The 19,878-nt window shown below is 45.3% G+C and overlaps 1 non-coding gene across 1 annotated transcript; it reads left to right on the top strand.

Annotated features, from left to right (window-relative positions):
• Nucleotides 1-19,423: 19,423 nt before the first annotated feature.
• LOC120108972 lies at nt 19,424-19,532 on the top strand. The gene has a single exon (XR_005510063.1). It is a non-coding gene; the product is annotated as a small nucleolar RNA R71 (small nucleolar RNA).
• The last annotated feature ends 346 nt before the right edge of the window (nt 19,533-19,878 follow it).

The following is a 19,878-nucleotide window of genomic DNA, read 5'->3' as shown; positions in this document are numbered from 1 at the left end:
TTGCATTTTGCTGAGCCATTTTCTTATCATGATTAGTATTTGTGTGTTGCCCATTGACTATGATACTTCATAAATCGTAGTCATGTGCTTGAATAAAAATATGCATGCGTACTTTCCAATGTGTGTAGTTTATGCCAATAAATAGTAGAGGTCTATCAATTAATTGTTCCTCTTCTAGAAAACTATCTATTTGAGTTGTCATGATCTTTGGCTTTTTGACGATTAGGTCAAAATCAAAAGAAAGAAAATTATAGAGCACCTCCTCTGATACCACTTGTTGCCTAAGGTGACAACCCAAGAGGGGGGGTGAATTGGATTTTCTAAATTTTAAGACCTTAAATTAATTTTTAAATAAATGTGGTTTGGCCTATTTAATAAATATAGGTGCAGTGAAAGCAATAGTAATAAAGCTCTAAATAATTGTGATTAAGTCACTTTTAGAATTTAAGCTAGAGCAATTACTTAAGTAAAGAAAATAAATCAAGAAGCACACAATGCAAACACAATCAAGTATAGTGGTTCGGTGCACCCCAAAGCACCTACGTCCGCTCTCCAAGCATTCCCTTGAGAATTCACTATAACCCCTCGGATTACAGTTGAATTATTTTTCCGGGCTCACAATCCAAAAACCCTTACAATTGGTTTTTCCGAGATCACCAATAACCTATGTTAGTTTTGCGGGCTCATCCACAACTTAACTGTTGGTTTTACGGGCTCACTAACAACCTACGTTGGTTTCACGGTTTCACCAACAAACCTTACAATGAATGAAAAATATAAGGTTTAAAACTCCTAAGTGAGAAAATATAACAAATATGCACAAAAGAAAAAGATTAGAAAATAATTATCACTTTGTAGATTGTTCTTCTCTTCTTTCCCAAGGTCGCTTCACTCTTCAATAAATTGGTTGAGCTCTTAAAGGCACTTGAATTCTGCTCAACACTCTTCTTTGCGTTTGAACTTGAGGCAATAACTTTAACTCTCTTAAATTTTCTCTTTTCCTTGAATGCACACTTAGATCCTCACCCCGACCTTTTCCTTGATGAATGGTGGCTCTTAAATACCTCTCTATTCTCCAAAGATCACTTCCTAGCCATTGAAATAGAGAAACTAGCCGTTTATAGCCGTTCAAAAAGTGCTTCTGCAAAACTAGCCGTTATGCTGTCAGCCATGCTAGGGTCGACCTGAGCAAATCTGGGGTCGGCTCAAGTTACTGTTCACAGGCTGGGGTCGGCTCAAGCTTTTCTGAGGTCGGCTCCTGCTACAGTGGGGTCGGCTCAAGCTTTTCTGGGGTCGACCCTCTCAAGAATTCTAGAACCTTATTTTTCTGACTTTTCAGACTGGGGTCGGTTCAAGCTTTCTTGGGATCGACCTGTGCTACAGTGGAGTTGACCCGAGCTACAGTATGGTCAACCCTCTTAGGAGTTCCAGATGGATGTTTTTCTGATGTCTGAAGTTGGGGTCGGCTCAAGCTTTTCTGGGGTCGACCCGAGAGGGGTCGGCTCCAAGTTTCTTGTGGTCAGCTCGAGTGGGGTCGGCCCGAGTACTGTGCCTATTTTTCTGAGGTCGATCCAAGCCTTGTGCCAAGTGTGCCAATGTATCAAATTGTGCCAGGGTCGACTCCAATTCTTCTAGAGTCGACTCTAGCTTTGATTTTCTGCATCTTAAGGTTAGTTTAGCACATGAGACCAATAAAAATATTGCAATTGATTTTGAATGCTTGGCACATAAAAAAAATTCATCTCTCTGACCAGTAAAAAGATAGAATTGCCCCTTAATAATGAAACTTCACTCTTAACTTTGTCAAATTGAGATTTAGGTTTTTTCTCAAGTTTTTCTAATAAATTTGTCCTTAGATGAATTCTTGAGAGTTGTTTTAAACGCACCAAAAGAGTGTATCAAGAATGTATTGAGTATGTATCGCTTCTTTTTTCCTTGAGTATTTATATAGTTGATCAATTTAGTTAATGACATTAGCACTTCCATATGGCCTTATGCTTTGTAAGCATAAGTCATTGAATCCACACATGTAGTATTTGAGATATTCTTGTACATTTTCATTGTAGCATGTCACATAGATACATAAGCAAAGATCATTTTAATTACTAAGTATGCTATAGTAAACATATTTCATTTTAACAAAAAAAATTTATTAAGTCAAAATATTTTAAATACAACTTAATCACTTGAGTAGTAAATTATATATGAGGAAGAGGGGTCATTCAAGTGAGCAGGCATGTTCGAGAAAGCACCAAACCAGTGACCCCTAGTTCTACTAGAGAGTCCAGTACTAGTGTTAAAATGAAAGGGTCTGGAAGAGGAGGGTTGACTAGATTGTGCAGGAGGTTTGGCAGAGATGGAGACTCTAGGGATAGAAGATGAGTTCCCAAGTTGCCCATTTAATCTTCCTATGGCCTAAAGAAGAAACATTACTCTGGAAGAAATAGCAATTGAAGTCCTATAGATCTCTTCTCCTAATTGTTGGATTCCAGACTCAATTCTTCCTCTAAGTCTTCCAGCTTCCAAATTAAGCTCTAAAATCTTTGCAATATATTCATTTGGATCTTGACCCATTTTTCCATGATTAATCTTTTCTTCCAAAAAAGCCATCCTTTCACTTAGGTTGGTACAGAGTTCTGAATCAATGAAAACCTTGCACTCCGTTATGGCAGTAACTAAACTAAGTTAGATGTAACTGTGGCTTGAGAATCTCTTGAGCTATCTTCGAGTTCAGAAATTCTAGCTGGCAGAAGAATTGCAACTACCTCGATCAGAGATAATCTTCGACTATTCTTTATGCAGCCAAATGTCAGAATCTAGCTTCTAAGCTGACAGAATATCAGAATCTTGTTCTTCAATAGCAGGTTGCTTCTAAGCTTCTCCTCTGACAGAGGAGAGTTCATCTATGGCTTCATCTCTAGTTTCTTCTTCTTCAGGTTTGGCTTCTCCTTTAGTTCTCACCCAATGATCATCTTTCTTATTGTATCCCATGTGATGCAGTCAGAAAAGAATAACTCACTAGTTGTTTCACTAACCAAGCTTATACTTAAATTCTTGACGATCTCAATGAGCATCAAACTGTATGGAAATGGAGCTTTTGATCTTGAGACAATTTCATGCATCCTCTGAATTATTAGGATAGGGTAGTTCTAATCATGGAGTATACAATCGGAAAACATGAATTAAACATCCAAGTATTTATCGTGCCGGTTACGTCTACGACAAATCAAGCATCGAAATAATCCATGCATCAATATATATAAACCATGCAAGATCTATCTAATAAATAAATATGCAAGAACCCAAAACATACCAATGGATATAAAAACAATTAAAATTAAAGTTTAGAGTGTACTTGATGAAAGCAACATGACAAGGGTTCATCCATCACCCTTTGCCAAAGAAATTAGCAAGCCATTACAAACATCACCATCTCTCCCTTTTTCACTCTCTTTTTTTTTATTTCTTTTTTATTTCTTTTTAGAAACAGGGGATGCCCTGTTTCTTCTTTTCAATGACAGGGCTCGGCTCCCCTCCTCTTCCTTCCGATCTTTTCCTTCAACCCCAGCTGGCCACCCTTCTTCCTCCCGAATGAGAGCTATATAGTGGCGTTCGATCCCCCTTGAGCACACGCGGTGGAGATGGAAGGAAATGGAGGGGAATCTCGAACGTTGATCGCGGGCGGATCTGGCGCTGACCGAAATCTGGGGTCTCGATTTTGGGCGGAAGAAGGGGGCGTTGATCGCTGGCTCACGGATGGCTGCAGGTGGGATTGAATGCATGAGAGGCGTGGGAGACGGATGAGGCATGAAACCATCACGGACCGCTGGGATTTGTTGGAAGGAGGAACGCTGGAATGATGCAAATTCCAGCTAGCTGCAAGGTATGGAAAGCTCGGACGTGAGGTTGGAGATGGACGGCTAGATGCTGGATCTCGGACGCGTGGGAGGTGCCGGAAAGATGGGCCACTGCTGTGAATGCGGGATAGGCTGCTAGAAAGATGGATCGGAAGGAATGGGTGCTGATCTCGGCTGGGAGGACGGGATCAGTGGCACTTTGGGTGTTCTAGGATGAGACGCGGCAGATGGCTGGGATCGATTGGTGCCTCGGAGCCGATCGCGGTAGCTGGAGCTGGAGGGTGAGCGGACGGCTGCGGGATTGAAGCTTGGAATGCAGTGAAGATGGGGTGGCTGGGACGGGCTGATGGGAGGCGCTGATCTTGGTGGGCACTCGTTGGATGCGGCGTTGGAAGGAGCTGGTCGCTGGTTCACCGCGTGGATCACGGAGGGTTGGATGCTTCCCCTGCTTCGATGCTGGGATGGAAGGCTGATGCGGAAACCAACTCAACAAGCTGTGAGATGGCTGAGCTTGCACACTTTGCGTTGGGCTACTGGGAATCGGTTGCAGTGAACTGGTCGGCTGAACTTAGCCTCCTTCAAGTGTGCAACTGGGGTTGACTCATACGGTTGGCTGGTCATCCGTGGTGGTGCATCTTTTTGGACCTAATGCACATTTTTGCTTTGATTTACAATCACCTGCACCTTACAAAAATATAATATAAATACAATACTTTTATCATTATTTGTTAGCAATAATACTAATTTAAGTGATATGTAATTCGCACTTTTGTGCTCTCATCACACCCCCCAACTAGCTTATTGCTAGTCTCTAGTAATTAACGAGCAAACAATAATGAGGACAAAAAAAGTATGGTCTAACCTATGACTTTTTATTTAAAAAATACAAAACTAAGATACGTACCCACTTTCGTAGGGCATCATGATTGCACTTGGCTCGTGCAACAAGCCGTTAAACCCTTAGGTTACCTTAGCGGACGAGTGTTGTCTCGTGAAGGTTTGTAGAGATGTTACCCACAAACATCATGAATGATATGACATGAGAACCTAAATTTTAAGCTAATACTCATGTAACTAATATATATTTTTAAGCATGGTAACTATCAAAATAAGAAAAATATGAAAGTGTAGTGTGCATAAAAGAGTATGACTTTCTTAGAGCACTAATACCTCCACCACAACATAGCACTGCTTGAATTTTTTTAGGTGCACTAATCAAGTTCACAAGTGTTTACTACAGTTTATTAGAGCCTGATCCATCAAATTTTCAGAATATCTCATGTTGTCTAAATTTGTCAAAAATGGTTCGCATATAAAGAAGGAGCTATTGAGCCCAGCTAAACATCCAAAGTACACAGAGTTCCAAATTAATGGAGTCAAACCAGCCATTACCACATGTCACTGGGTTCAGTCCAACCAACCTTATTCATGCTTATTTTTATTTTTGAACAAATACGACGATTACAATAGTCCAACACCCTTAGGCTCTAGTAAGATCCATGTAACGAGTTTTCGGCCAATGACTCCTCATCCAGTTGGCTCAAGGCATTAGGTGAAACACCCCTCGGGCTTAATTACTCGAACCAGACTACGCCACGAGGTCAGACTTGTCATCTCTTTTTTTTTTTTTGCGATAAAAAGAGGAGGTAAACTGAACCATATAACGTGACTGCATCGTGACTATAGGTCAACCAAGGTCGGAACATAAGGCACTTAGGTGATCTAGCCAGGGTATTCAACCTCTATCTTTATGTGAAAACAAAATCAAGAACCTTATAGTACGGACAAGGATACTCGTACTTCTTTTACAGATATGGCTTAATAAAAATGCATTAAACAAATGTGAACTCCTGAGGCCTTCTTATAATCATTAAGTAAATGTGCAGGGATCTAATAATAGATCTCTGATCAGTCATAGTATGCATGTGTTCCTTGCCTTAATAGTTGCACAAACTTAATATGAAAATACATGTGCATTTGCTTAGAAAAGAAAGCAACAAATCAAATGCAAAAACAAGTTTTTTTTTTCTTTTTTTTTCTCTCAATAATATATTTCCCTCCCCCCAACTTAAACATTACATTGTCCTCAATGTAGTAGATACAAGAGATATTTATATGAGAGACAGTAGAAAAAATAATATTGGAGAGAAGAGGAATACCTTGAGCTGTTGATATCAAGAAAATAAGACCTACAAAACTAGAAAAAAAATAATTCTAACTAATATACACATACCTTTGCCTTCATATTCAGTCATAAGAGGGCTCCCCCAAGAAAAAGGAGTCCTCTTCATCCGCAAAATTCTCAAGAAAAGGTTTTAACCTGTGTCCATTTACCTTAAAAATTTTACCATCCCGTGGATTCTCAATCTCAACCGCCCCATGTGGAAAAACAGTTTTTATAATGTAAGGACCTGTCCATCTCGATCGCAATTTACCAGGAAACAGATGTAAGCGGGAGTCGTATAAAAGGACTTTTTGCAAAGGTTCAAAAGTTTTTTTCAAAATTGATTTATCATGTAAGATCTTCATTCGTTCTTTACAAATCTTAGCATTATCATAAGCATCTCTGCGAATCTCGTTAAGCTCGTTTAATTGCAATTTTCTAGCTAGACCGGCATCTTGTAAATCAAAATTCAATTTTCTAATTGCCCAATACGATTTATGTTCTATTTCTACGGGCAAATGACACGCTTTTCTGTAGACTAGCCGGTAGGGAGACATGCCAAGATTGGTATTGTATGCAGTACGATAAGCCCATAATGCATCTGATAGTTTCAAGGACCAATCTTTCCGTGATGGGTTCACCGTTTTCTCTAAAATACGCTGATGCGGTTGGATCCACTAGACCGCCTCAGACTTAATCATTTGGTTATTTTTGCTATTGAGTCCTTGATGTTAATTTTATTTCAGCATAGCCTTGCTCGGGTTAGCCGACTTGGCCTTTATTAGAGTCGCTTTGGGTTTAGTTGTTTCTTGAATTCAATTAGATCAAATCAAGTTAAGGGGTCAGGTAGCCATCTATAAATAGATGTGGTGAGCACCTATTTTAACATGCAAAAATTAATTGAAAGGCTTTTGCCCTAGCTCTCTTCCCTTCTCTCTTCTCTTCTTGCGACGCCTTCCCCCTCTCCCTAGGCCGCCGTCCAAGGCCGCCGCCCCCTCCTTCATCCGGCTGCACCACCTCTGTCCCGAGAGGCCAGCCACCTTCTTCCTCTTCTTCCTCTCCTCCTTGATCCCTTCCAGCCTCTACAAACAACTCCATCCCGTCGGATTCTCAGCCCGTCCTTCCCTACATAGTCATCAGTCGGAGGCTAATATCTCAAGATCTCGACGTCCTCTCTAGACCCACTACCTATCGCTGGAAAGCTAATGCGGAGATCTACAATATATCCAAAATTGAGATCGATCTGACGGACGGATCTTCAGAAATTGTGTCTGCAATCAGGTCAGAACCACCCTTCCAGAAATCAAGAAGAGTCAATAATCTTGAGATACGGATCAAATTCTATCGGATCGCATCAATTTGGTATCAGAGCAGTTCAATCCTTGGCCTTGGAAGATGGTGAACACCCGCTCTACAACCTCGAAGCAGCAAGAAGCGGCATCTTCAAGGGGCGTCGACCCACATCAAGAAGGCTCGCGATCACCCGCAGCCTCGGCGGACCTGAGACCCGATCTTGATTCCACCGACCGTCTCTTGGAGTTCTTGCGTGGGAATCAAACAACTATGCAGCAGAGCCAACAACAATTGATGGAGAAGATGGATACCATGCAACGCCATATCGAGATGATGTTGCAACTATTGCTAAATCAGCGGCAAGAAACTCCACCGGGGGGAGCTCCGCGTCGGACCCGGGTGGAATCTCCGGCCCCTACCCATGGACGACCAGGATGGAGGGGACCCCCTCCTCGTGAGCCTCTCCTTCCCAACCCACCAGAGGAGATGCGGCTGGACCAAGGAGAAGATCGACCTAGACCTCGACCCGAGCTCATACCGATTGGTGCACGCGCTAGGGCTCAAGGGATGAGCCCGATTGGCATCGACGACGGGTCGGATATGGAGGATGATCCCATCCAGAATTTTCAGATGAGGAACCAGCGTGTGGGGGAGTACCCACGCCGAGGATATGAACGAGATCGGGACCGTAATGGAGATCGAGAGGGAGGAAATCGCGGACTAACTCTTAGGCTGAAATTTCCCAAGTTTAAAGATGGCGATCCTCTCGATTTGGTGTATCGAGCTGAGCGGTTCTTTCACTACCATGGCACAGCGGAGGACCAAAAGGTATTGATCTCATCTTTTCACCTAGAAGAGACCGCCCTGCGATGGTTTCAAACCGCCGACCGAGCCCGACCTTTCAACGGTTGGGAGGATTTTTCTGCAGCAATTTGTCGGCGTTTCGGCCCTACCGAGTACGATGACTTCCAGTCTATGCTATCAAGGGTCACCCAAAATACTACTGTTAGAGCCTTTCAAGAGGAGTTTGAGAGGATTAGCAACCGAGTGGTGGGGTGGAGCGACTCCGCGCTGAAAAGCGTATACCTCGGAGGACTTCGTGTCGACATTCAAGCCGAGGTGAGGACTTTGCGGCCACAATCTCTGGAGGATGCCTTTGCCTTGGCCCTGATGGTGGAAGAGAAGATCAAGACCACTCGATCAGCGGCACGGGGCAGCTGGACCAACCCCCGGGCCGACCAAACCGCAGGGGGCTCCATCGGCCAGCCGAGAGCGCCGACGGCTGCAGCAGCCAACACAGGGCCGAGGACGCCTCTTCGCTTGTCAGGTGACGTCAAGAGGGTTGAGCATCCACCCGGGAGGACCTTGACACCAGCACAAGTGGAGGAACGTCGAGCAAAAGGCCTATGTTTTCGCTGCGACGAGAAATTTACACCGGGACACCGGTGTGCGCGGCCCGTCGGAGCGGTGATGTTGATCGACGGATTGGAGGACGAGGCCATGGCTGAAGATGGTGATGAGGTTGCTAAGGACGAGCCCCAAGATTTAGAGGCCGAGGAAGAGGACGTGCCACCTCAGATTTCATTGCATGCCTACTCCAGATCGGCGACACCGAAAACGCTACGCGTGGACGGCATGATCAAAAGACGTGTGGTGCGTATCCTCATAGATACGGGCAGCACCCACAATTTTTTGGATGAGAGGCTCGTCAAACAGATCGGTCTCATAGCAGAGCCGACATTGGGCTTCGATGTGGCATTGGGTGATGGAGCCACGTTGAGGGCGGAGGGCATATGCCGAGGCATCACTTTGACGATCCAGGGCAGCCAATTCAAGCTCGATCTCTATCCGTTGGCATTACGAGGAGCTGATTTGGTCTTTGGTACGCAGTGGCTGCAGAGTCTTGGCCCGGTTACATTCGATTTCGCCGAGATGTGGATGACTTTCAGACGGAGCGGACGGCGAGTTAGATTGGATGGCATTCGGCCAAGCCCAAGGGCTGCACTTCAGCCCCTAGTCGGCTTGCCCGGACCCGGCGCGCACAGCTACTTGATGCAGCTCTTACCTCTGTCGATGGAGACCACAACGGAGGCAGGTATACCTACTGATTTGGCTGCTCTCTTACAGGGGTTCGCAGATTTATTTGAGGACCCTCATGGTCTTCCACCCGAGAGGGAGCACGATCATCACATAGAGATTGTACCGGAAGCAGAACCGGCGAATGTGAGGCCTTACCGCTACCCACACGTTCAGAAGGAGGAGATCTCAAAGATGGTACAAGAGATGTTGGAGAGCGGCATCATTCAGCCCAGTAGAAGCTCATATTCGTCGCCAGTGCTGCTGGTACATAAGAAGGATGGGACGTGGCGATTCTGCGTCGACTACCGGGCACTTAACGCGATCACCGTTAAGGATCGGTATCCGATTCCAGTCATAGAGGAGCTGTTGGATGAGCTTGCTAGTGCGGACTACTTCAGCAAACTTGATCTCCGTGCCGGATACCACCAGATCTGTGTCAGGCCCGAAGATGTGCACAAGACGGCGTTTCGGACACACGATGGCCATTATGAGTTCCGGGTGATGCCGTTCGGCCTCACCAATGCACCAGCGACGTTTCAGGGGCTCATGAATGACATATTCAGACCATTACTACGACGGTATGTCCTTGTATTCTTTGATGACATACTAGTTTATAGTCGTTCATGGCAGAAGCACCTAGAGCACTTGGAGGAAGTGCTGAAAATTCTGCGCAGAAATCAATTGAAGGTAAAGCGATCCAAGTGCCTATGGGCCGAGCCGAAGGTCGAGTACCTAGGCCATGTCATCTCTGCTGCAGGTGTGGAGCCGGACCAAGCAAAGATATATTGCATGACTGAGTGGCCGCTACCCAAGAACCAAAAGGAGCTGCGAGGATTTTTGGGCCTAACCAGTTATTACCGTCGGTTTGTGGAGAGATATGGAAAGATCGCCGCGCCACTGACCCTGCTGCTGCGAAAGGGCGAGTTTAGATGGACCGAGGCAGCAACGGGAGCATTCAAGAAGCTCAAAGAAGCCATGACGACGGCACCGGTTTTGGCGCTATCCGATTTCGCCAAACCGTTTGTAGTCGAGTGCGATGCTTCCGGTGCCGTTATTGGTGCTATTTTGATGCAGGAGGGACGGCCAATTGCTTTCATGAGCAAGGCGTTGTCCCCTAGGACCCGCTCGCTGTCCACATATGAGAGGGAGATGATGGCGGTCATCCATGCAGTCACAAAGTGGAGGCCGTACCTTATCGGCCGCCGATTCATCGTTCGGACTGATCAGCAGAGCCTTCCATTTTTTCTTGAGCAGCGCATACATACTCCAGCCCAGCAGAGGTGGGTGTCGAAGCTTCTCGGCTATCACTATGAGATGGTGTACAAAAAGGGCGCAGAAAATTGAGTGGCGGATGCACTATCGCGCCAACCCGAGTCCGGCGAGTTGGCGGCTTTGACTACGCCGGTTTTTCCTTTTATTTCAGACTTGAGGACCGCCACATGCCGGGATCCGGACCTAGTACAGATCCAGAGGGAGTTGGCAGCAGACCCGAGCAGTCATCCCGAGATGGAGGACCGAGATGGGTTGATTCTGGACCATGGGTTGATCCGCGTGCCCACCGATTCAGCCATGCGACAGGTATTGATCCAGCACTTCCATGATACTCCTTTTGCTGGACATGAGGGACTTTTCAGGACTTACAAGAGGCTGAGCCAGAGCTGTACGTGGGTAGGCATGAAGGCAGCAGTCAGAGCTTATGTACAGCAATGCGATGTGTGCCAAAGGGCGAAGGCGGATTCACTGCGACCTGCGGGTCTACTTCAGCCTTTACTGATTCCTGATCTGGTTTGGGAGGATGTGTTGATGGACTTCATTGAGGGGCTGCCATTAGTTCGAGGGTACTCAGTGATCATGGTCGTTGTGGACCGCCTCAGCAAGTATGCCCACTTTTCGGCGCTCGCACATCCATTTTCTGCTCGACGGGTGGCAGAGGTCTACATACAGGACATTGCTCGATTACATGGTATGCCTCGGACTATTGTTTCTGATCGTGACCGCATTTTTATTAGCGCATTCTGGCAGGCTTACTTCAAACAGCAAGGGACGAAGCTTGCCATGAGCTCGGCTTACCACCCTCAGACCGATGGGCAGATGGAGGTGGTAAACCGCGGCATCGAGCAGTACTTGCGCTGTATGATTGGTGATCGGTCCCGAGAGTGGCTTTCTTATTTATCTTGGGCCGAGTATTCGTACAACACCGCTTTCCACTCAGCCATAGGGATGACACCCTTTGAGGCGGTGTATGGACGAGTACCACCGACGCTGCGAGTTTATGATCCACTGTCACATGCGGATCGGACAGAGGCAGATTTTGAGCTCTTAGATCGTGATGCTACCTTACGGCGGTTAAAGTTCCACATAACGACTGCGCAGAACAAGATGAAGCAGCTGCATGATCGGAAGCACAGAGATCCAGTATACGAGGTGGGCGACTGGGTATACGTCAAGGTGCAGCCTTATCGACAGTTGACACTGCGGCCTATGGCGAACCAGAAGCTCTCTCATCGCTTCTACGGGCCCTTTCAGATATTGGAGCGCATTGGACCCGTGGCGTATCGCTTGGACTTGCCGACTACATCGAGAGTTCATCCGGTATTCCATGTGTCGCTTCTGAGGGCCCGGCTTGGACCCAAGACATCTGTCGGCCCAATCATACATGAGCCACCGGAGGACGAGGTAGTGGAGCCGGTTCGAGTGCTGGCGAAGCGCAGAATATGAGTAGAAGGACGACTGGAAACCCAGATATTAGTGGAGTGGCTGGGGAGAGCAGCAGACCAGGCCACATGGGAGTTTGAGACTGAGATACTTGATCGTTTCCCTGACTTCCAACCTTGAGGACAAGGTTAAGGAAGCGTGGTGGAGTGATGCGGTTGGATCCACTAGACCGCCTCGGACTTAATCATTTGGTTATTTTTGGTATTGAGTCCTTGATGTTAATTTTATTTCAGCATAGCCTTGCTCGGGCTAGCCGACTTGGCCTTTATTGGAGTCGCTTTTGGTTTAGTTGTTTCTTAAATTCAATTAGATCAAATCAAGTTAAGGGGTCAGGTAGCCATCTATAAATAGATGTGGTGAGCACCTATTTCAGCATGCAAAAATTAATTGAAAGGCTTTTGCCCTAGCTCTCTTCCCTTCTCTCTTCTCTTCTTGCGACGCCTTCCCCCTCTCCCTAGGCCGCCGTCCGAGGCCCGTCCAAGGCCGCCGCCCCCTCCTTCATCCGGCTGCACCACCTCTGTCCTGAGAGGCCAGCCACCTTCTCCCTCTTCTTCCTCTCCTCCTTGATCCCTTCCAGCCTCTACAAACAACTCCATCCCGTCGGATTATCAGCCCGTCCTTCCCTACGCAGTCATGAGTCAGAGGCTGATATCTCAAGATCCGTCCGTCAGATCGATCTCAATTTTGGATATGTTGTAGATCTCCGCATTAGCTTTCCAGCGGTAGGTCGTGGGTCTAGAGAGGACGTCGGAATTTTTTTCTTGAGCAGCGCATACATACTCCAGCCCAGCAGAGGTGGGTGTCGAAGCTTCTCGGCTACGACTATGAGATGGTGTACAAAAAGGGCGCAGAAAATCGAGTGGCGGATGCACTATCGCGCCAACCCGAGTCCGGCGAGTTGGCGGCTTTGACTACGCCGGTTTTTCCTTTTATTCAGACTTGAGGACCGCCACATGCCGGGATCCGGACCTAGTACAGATCCAGAGGGAGTTGGCAGCAGACCCGAGCAGTCATCCCGAGATGGAGGACCGAGATGGGTTGATTCTGGACCATGGGTTGATCCGTGTGCCCACCGATTCAGCCATGCGACAGGTATTGATCCAGCACTTCCATGATACTCCTTTTGCTAGACACGAGGGACTTTTCAGGACTTACAAGAGGCTGAGCCAGAGCTGTACGTGGGTAGGCATGAAGGCAGCAGTCAGAGCTTATGTACAGCAATGCGATGTGTGCCAAAGGGCGAAGGCGGATTCACTGCGACCTGCGGGTCTACTTCAGCCTTTACTGATTTCTGATCTGGTTTGGGAGGATGTGTTGATGGACTTCATTGAGGGGCTGCCATTAGTTCGAGGGTACTCAGTGATCATGGTCGTTGTGGACCGCCTCAGCAAGTATGCCCACTTTTCGGCGCTCGCACATCCATTTTCTGCTCGACGGGTGGCAGAGGTCTACATACGGGACATTGCTCGATTACATGGTATGCCTCGGACTATTGTTTCTGATCGTGACCGCATTTTTATTAGCGCATTCTGGCAGGCTTACTTCAAACAGCAAGGGACGAAGCTTGCCATGAGCTCGGCTTACCACCCTCAGACCGATGGGCAGACGGAGGTGGTAAACCGCTGCATCGAGCAGTACTTGCGTTGTATGATTGGTGATCGGCCCCGAGAGTGGCTTTCTTATTTACCTTGGGCCGAGTATTCGTACAACACCGCTTTCCACTCAGCCATAGAGATGACACCCTTTGAGGCGGTGTATGGACGAGTACCACCGACGCTGCGAGTTTATGATCCACTGTCACATGCGGACCGGACAGAGGCAGATTTTGAGCTCTTAGACCGCGATGCTACCTTATGGCGGTTAAAGTTTCACATAACGGCTGCGCAGAACAGGATGAAGCAGCTGCATGATCGGAAGCACAAAGATCCAGTATACGAGGTGGGCGACTGGGTATACGTCAAGGTGCAGCCTTATCGACAGTTGACACTGCGGCCTATGGCGAACCAGAAGCTCTCTCATCGCTTCTACGGGCCCTTTCAGATATTGGAGCGCATTGGACCCGTGGCGTATCGCTTGGACTTGCCGACTACATCGAGAGTTCATCCGGTATTCCATGTGTCGCTTCTGAGGGCCCGGCTTGGACCCAAGACATCTGTCGGCCCAATCATACATGTGCCACCGGAGGACGAGGTAGTGGAGCCGGTTCGAGTGCTGGCGAAGCGCAGAATATGAGTAGAAGGACGACTGGAAACCCAAATATTAGTGGAGTGGCTGGGGAGAGCAGCAGACCAGGCTACATGGGAGTTTGAGACTGAGATACTTGATCGTTTTCCTGACTTCCGACCTTGAGGACAAGGTTAAGGAAGCGTGGTGGAGTGATGCGGTTGGATCCACTAGACCACCTCGGACTTAATCATTTGGTTATTTTTGCTATTGAGTCCTTGATGTTAATTTTATTTCAGCATAGCCTTGCTCGGGCTAGCCGACTTGGCCTTTATTGGAGTCGCTTTTGGTTTAGTTGTTTCTTAAATTCAATTAGATCAAATCAAGTTAAGGGGTCAGGTAGCCATCTATAAATAGATGTGGTGAGCACCTATTTCAGCATGCAAAAATTAGTTGAAAGGCTTTTGCCCTAGCTCTCTTCCCTTCTCTCTTCTCTTCTTGCGACGCCTTCCCCCTCTCCCTAGGCCGCCGTCCGAGGCCCCCATCCAAGGCCGCCGCCCCCTCCTTCATCCGGCTGCACCACCTCTGTCCCGAGAGGCCAGCCACCTTCTCCCTCTTCTTCCTCTCCTCCTTGATCCCTTCCAGCCTCTACAAACAACTCCATCCCGTCGGATTATCAGCCCGTCCTTCCCTACGCAGTCATGAGTCAGAGGCTGATATCTCAAGATCTCGATGTCCTCTCTAGACCCACGACCTACCGCTGGAAATCTAATGCGGAGATCTACAACATATCCAAAATTGAGATCGATCTGACAGACGGATCTTCAGAAATTGTGTCTGCAATCAGGTCGGAACCATCTTTCCAGAAATCAAGAAGAGTCAAGAATCTTGAGATACGGATCAAATTCTATCGGATCGCATCATACGCTTGATCTCTCGATTGGCTAACTCTACCTGGCCACTGGTTTATGGATGATATGGGGTAGCAATTCTATGGGTGACACCATATTTTTTCAATAAGGTTTCGAAAGGCTTATTACAAAAGTGTTTTCCACCGTCACTCATTATGATTTTAGGCATCCCAAATCGTGAAAAAATATTTTCTTTTAAAAACTTCAGGACAGGTTTGTGATCATTGGTCCTACAAGCGACAGCTTCTACCCATTTTGACACATACTCGACACCAACTAAAATGTATTCATATCCGAAAGACGGTGGGAATGGTCCCATAAAATCGATGCCCCAACAATCGAAAATTTTGATAATAGTAATGGGTTGAAGAGGCATCATCTGCCTACGAGTTAGACTTCCAATACGTTGACATGGATCACATGTCCTGCAGAACTCGTGGGCATCTTTGAACATAGTAGGCCAATAGAAACTACATTGCAAGACCTTTGCAACAGTTTTCTTAGAGGCAAAGTGTCCACCACAAGCATCAGTATGGCAGAAAGAGAGTACGCTTTGTATATCATGATCCGGTATGCATCGTCTAAAGATTTGATCATTGCAATATTTAAATAAATAGGGTTCGTCATAGTAATAATTCTTTACTTCGCGCAAGAAAATTTTTCTATCGGTCGACCCCCAATGCTCCGGAATCCGGTTCGTAACAAGAAAATTTACAATGTCAGCGTACCATGGCACAATAGAGAGTGCAAACAACTGTTCTTCAGGAAATGAGTCCTTGATGGAAAACTGTGGCACCGAATCATTAAAAACTAATCGTGATAAATGGTCAGCAACCACATTCTCTACTCCTTTTTTATCTTTGATAGTGATGTCAAATTCTTGGAGTAGAAGTATCCATCGTATTAAGCGTGGTTTGGCCTCTTTCTTATCCAACAAATATTTTAGTGCCGCATGGTCCGTGAAGATAACAATAGGAGCACCAAGGATATAAGAGCGAAATTTATCTAAGGCAAATACTACTGCAAGCAATTCCTTCTCGGTGGTAGTGTAATTCATTTGAGCATCGTTTAAGGTTTTGCTTGCATAGTAAATGACATATGGCTTATTATCCTTGCGTTGTCCTAGGACAGCTCCTATCGCATAGTCGCTAGCGTCGCACATAATCTCAAAAGGTAATGACCAATCAGGTGGTCGCACGATGGGTGCAGTGCTAAGCATAGACTTCAACTTTTCGAATGCCTCCTGACATGTTTCAGTCCAATTGAACGGTGTATCAAGGGTTAGGAGGTTACATAATGGTCGAGCTATGACACTAAAGTCCTTGATAAACCTCCTATAAAATCCGGCGTGACCCAAAAATGATCTAACATCTTTAACCGTCTTGGGTGCAGGTAGCTTAGCAATTAAATCTATCTTAGCTCTATCTACTTCCATGCCCTTCGATGAAACAATATGTCCTAGGACAATTCCTTTTGGTACCATGAAGTGGCATTTCTCCCAATTCAATATCAAATTCTTTTCCATACATTGAGCTAAAACGGCTTGTAAATGTGACAGACAATCATCAAATGTGTCGCCAAAAACGGAGAAGTCGTCCATGAACACTTCCAAAAATTTCTCGATCATGTCTTCAAAGATGCTGAGCATGCATCTTTGGAATGTTGCAGGTGCATTATACAACCTAAATGGCATTCATCGGAAAGCAAATGTGCCAAAAGGACAAGTGAAGGTAGTCTTCTCTTGATCTTCTGGTGAAATTTCAATTTGATAGTATCCCGAATAGCCATCGAGAAAACAATAGAAATCATGCCCTGCAACTCTCTCCAACACTTGGTCTAGGAAGGGTAGAGGAAAGTGATCCTTTCGTGTGACCAAATTCAGCTTTCGGTAGTCAACACACATGCGCCAACTCGTCGGAACACGAGTTGGAACTAGTTCACCTTGTTCATTTTCTACTACCGTCAAACCCGACTTCTTAGGCACGACTTGAGTAGGGCTTACCCACTTGCTGTCGAAAATTGGGTATATAATACCCACATCAAGCAACTTGAGGACTTCCGTCTTAACCACATCCCTCATCGTAGAATTCAACCTGCGTTGCATTTGCCTTGTGGTTTTGGCATTGTCCTCCAAATATATCCGGTGCGTGCAAATTAAAGGGCTAATCCCCTTCAAGTCGGCAATAGACCACCCTAAAGCTCCTTTATGATTCTTTAGAACATCAAGTAATTTTCTTTCTTGGTCATGATTAAGATCAGACGAGATAATTATAGGGTAAGCGTCCTCGGGTCCAAGAAAGGCATACTTGAGTTCCTTCGATAAAGGTTTTAACTCGAGCTTAGGCACTTGCTCATGGGATGGTACTATCTTTGCTTCTCGACGTAGCAACTGTTCAAATTTTTCTACTTTTGGTCTCCACCCATTGATCATCATGGTGTTCGAAAAATTCATACTAGGTTTGACCAACAAATCATCTTCATTGGTGCCATTAGAACACCAATCAATTAAACTATCGTCGGATGGATCGTTAAATGCTTCAGCTAACAAGTATTCCTCCGCAATGGTTTCAACCCAATCAACCTCCTTATTCTCTTCGTGATCATTGGGTTGCTTGCAAACATTAAAAATGTTCAGTTCTAAGGTTATGTTACCAAAAGAAAGCTTCATGATGCCATTCCTACAATTAATCAATACATTAGAAGTTGCAAGGAATGGACGTCCTAAAATGACCGGAATCTGAGACTGTGAGTTTGAAGCCGGATGTGTGTCCAATACGATAAAATCGACAGGAAAGTAGAACTTGTCTACTTGGACTAATACATCCTCGATAATCCTCCTTGGAATTTTAACTGACCTGTCAGCTAATTGCAAAGTGACGGTGGTTGGCTTCAACTCACCTAAACCAAGTTGCTCATATACAGAATATGGCAACAAATTCACACTCGCCCCTAAATCTAACAATGCTCGCTCTATCCTAAAGTTGCCTATGATGCATGAGATGGTTGGGCAACCTGGATCCTTAAATTTAGGAAGAATGTTGTGCTGCAAAATAGCACTCACATTTTCAGTTAAAAATGCCTTCTTCTTAACATTTAATCGGCGCTTGACAGTACACAAGTCCTTCAAAAATTTGGCATATGAGGGTACTTGTTTGATTAAATCAAGAAGAGGTATGTTGATCTTTACTTGTTTAAAAAGCTCAAGAATTTCAGAATTAGGTTCGAGCTTTTGCAACGGCTTTAACCGTTGTGGAAAAGGTGGAGAAAAAGGACATTCAACTTTCTTGGTAGAAGTTGGGACCTCAACTTCTTCTTTGTCCCTTTCATCGACTTTGGGAGCATCAGAATTAGAAGTGACCTGCGGTCTCAATGGGATGGTCTGATCGATGACTTTTCCATTACGCAAAGTCATAATGCTTTTTGCATGTTCTGTATTCGAACTAGAAGGAGTCGTATTATTACTACCGTACACTTGTGGGTTAGGTTGGGGTTGAGCTGGAAGCTTATCTTTCTCTTGGGTACTTAGGACGGTAGTCAACATTGACAATTGGTTCCTTATATCTTCAAAATTTTGAGTATTTTGAGCATTGATATTAGCTTGACCTTGTAGAAAAGTTTGTATAGATTGCAAGGTATCCTCGATATTCGGCTTTTGGGAGGATGGTGATGCAAAAGTAGGATGTGTAGGTGGAGGAGTTGAATGGTGTAACAGTTGAGGATGATCATTTCTCCACCTAAAATTTGGATGATTCTTCCAACCAGGGTTATAGGTATTCGAGTATGGATCGTTATAAGGCTTTTGGTAGGAGTTCATAGCATTTGCTTGATCATGCAAGACTTCTTTGAATGCCGGTATGGTGGGGCAATCTGTAGTGGTATGACCCGACATATCGCAGATACCACAATACTCGTTTCTAAGCTCTATAGTCTTGATAGGCTCAACCTTCCTAAGCTCAATTTCTTCTACTTTTCTAGTGAGGGCTGCCATTTTAGCATGAAGATCATCCTCAGTTCTGAGGTTGTAAAGGCCTCCCTGTACAGAGCTAATAGGCTTAGGTAAAGACTTATTGTTTCTATCCCCGTTATCCCAAAGTTGGGCAGTTTCAGCAAGGGAATCCAAATACTCCCCTGCCTCATCAGGTTGTTTTTCTAAAAATCTACCATTACACATGGTCTCTACAAATTGTTTCAATTGTGGAGATAAACCTTCATAAAAGAAACTAATAGTTCTCCAAGTTTCGAACCCGTGATGAGGGCATGAGAGAAGAAGGTCTTTAAATCTTTCCCAACATTCATAAAATGTTTCATTATCTTTTTGTTGGAAATTGCTAATATGTCTTTTTAAAAAATTGGTCCTTTGTGTGGGAAAGAATTTCTTTAAAAATTCTCTCTACATATCTTGCCAAGTTCTTATTGATCTAGGTCGCAACGAGTTTAGCCATGTTTTGGCCTTATCTTTTAGAGAGAAAGGAAACAATGTCAGCTTGAGGACATCCTCGGTGACGTTTGGCATTCTAAATGTAATGCTCAATTCTTCAAAATCTTTTAAATAAAGATACAGACTCTCGGACTCTAACCCGTGGAACTTGGGCAGCAATTGAATTACCCCCGGTTTGATGTCAAAATATCCTACATTATCAGAAAAAATTATGCATGAAGGCTGACTAGTCCTAGTCGGTTGTAGGTATTGTCTTAG

This window comes from Phoenix dactylifera, unplaced genomic scaffold (genome assembly GCF_009389715.1).
Source record: "Phoenix dactylifera cultivar Barhee BC4 unplaced genomic scaffold, palm_55x_up_171113_PBpolish2nd_filt_p 001687F, whole genome shotgun sequence".
NCBI classification, from domain to species: domain Eukaryota; kingdom Viridiplantae; phylum Streptophyta; class Magnoliopsida; order Arecales; family Arecaceae; genus Phoenix; species Phoenix dactylifera.
The sequence above is the reverse complement of the archived record's forward strand: the minus strand, read 5'-3'. Positions and strand labels throughout refer to the sequence as shown.